Source organism: Camelus dromedarius, chromosome 17 (assembly GCF_036321535.1).
Source record: "Camelus dromedarius isolate mCamDro1 chromosome 17, mCamDro1.pat, whole genome shotgun sequence".
Classification (NCBI taxonomy): Eukaryota; Metazoa; Chordata; class Mammalia; order Artiodactyla; family Camelidae; genus Camelus; species Camelus dromedarius.
In genome coordinates, this window is record NC_087452.1 from 42,255,606 (window position 1) to 42,257,215 (window position 1,610).

Sequence of the window (1,610 nt, forward strand, 5' to 3'; positions counted from 1 at the left end):
CATGAAAACAAATAAATAGGGACAAAATTGAAACAGAATGAGATGGCTCTAGGCATACAGATGTGGGAAGATCTCAAGATGTTAAGTCAGAAACCAAAGTGCACTACAGTGTATACAGCATGCTACATTAGTGTGATTAAAAATTATATTCATATATGTTAGGTTAAGTTGCATGAAATTGCTGATTTTTAAGTCCAAAAATGGTAATTTCATATGGTTCAACATGTGTGTGTGCGTGTGCGTGTGTGTTCGTAAACACACAGATATTACAGAATATATCTGGAAAGACGTAAGAAACCAGTGACAGTAGTTGCCACCAATGAAGGAGACTAGGCAGCTGGAAGTATCAGTGGTGAGGGGATCAACTTTTATATCCTTTTTCAATCTTTCAAATTCATACCCCAAGTATGTACTAACTATTCAAAAATTAATTTTTAACATGTAAAAAAAGAAATAGGCAATAGAGCAATATCTTCAAAAAATTATTTTTAACGGAGGTACTGGGGATTGAACCCAGGACCTCATGCGTGCTAAGCATTCACACTACCACTGAGCTATTACCCTCCCTGCTCTTCAAAATTTTAAAGAGAGTGCTCGCTTCGGCAGCACATATACTAAAATTGGAACGATACAGAGAAGAATAGCATGGCCCCTGCGCAAGGATGACATGCAAATTCGTGAAGCGTTCCATATTTTTGGACCTAATGAAACTTACAAGCTTCTGCACAGCAAAGGAAACCAGAAGTAAAACAAGAAGAAAACCTACGGAATGGGAGAAAATTTTTGCAAGTGAAACCGACAAAGGCTTGATCTCCAGAATATATAAGCAGCTCATACGACTCAATAAGAAAAAAGTAAACAACCCAATCCAAAAATGGGCAGAAGACCTAAACAAGCAATTCTCCAAGGAAGACATACAAATGATCAAAAAGCACACGAAAAAATGCTCAATATCACTAATTATCAGAGAAATGCAAATCAAAACTACAATGAGGTATCACCTCACACCAGTCAGAATGGCCATCATTCAAAAATCCACAAATGACAAATGCTGGAGAGGCTGTGGAGAAAGGGGAACCCTCCTACACTGCTGGTGGGAATGCAGTTTGGTGCAGCCACTATGGAAAACAGTGTGGAGATTCCTCAAAAGACTAGGAATAGACTTACCATATGACCCAGGAATCCCACTCCTGGGCTTGTATCCAGAAGGAAATCTACTTCAGGATGACACCTGCACCCCAATGTTCATAGCAGCACTATTTACAATAGCCAAAACATGGAAACAGCCTAAATGTCCATCAACAGGTGACTGGATAAAGAAGAGGTGGTATATTTATACAATGGAATACTACTCAGCCATAAAAACCGACAACATAATGCCATTTGCAGCAACATGGATGCTCCTGGAGAATGTCATTCCAAGTGAAGTAAGCCAGAAAGAGAAAGAAAAATACCATATGAGATCGCTCATATGTGGAATCTAAAAAACAAAAACAAAAACAAACAAACAAACAAAAACAAAGTGTAAATAAAGGACAGAAATAGACTCACAGACAGAGAATACAGACTTGTGGTTACCAGTGGGGTGGAGGGTGGGAAGGGATAGACTG

General features: G+C 38.8%; 1 non-coding gene across 1 annotated transcript; it reads left to right on the plus strand.

The window, feature by feature from the left end:
• The first annotated feature begins 590 nt into the window (after positions 1-590).
• On the plus strand, positions 591-697 carry LOC116158384 (U6 spliceosomal RNA). The gene has a single exon (XR_004142690.1). It is a non-coding gene; the product is annotated as a U6 spliceosomal RNA (small nuclear RNA).
• The last annotated feature ends 913 nt before the right edge of the window (positions 698-1,610 follow it).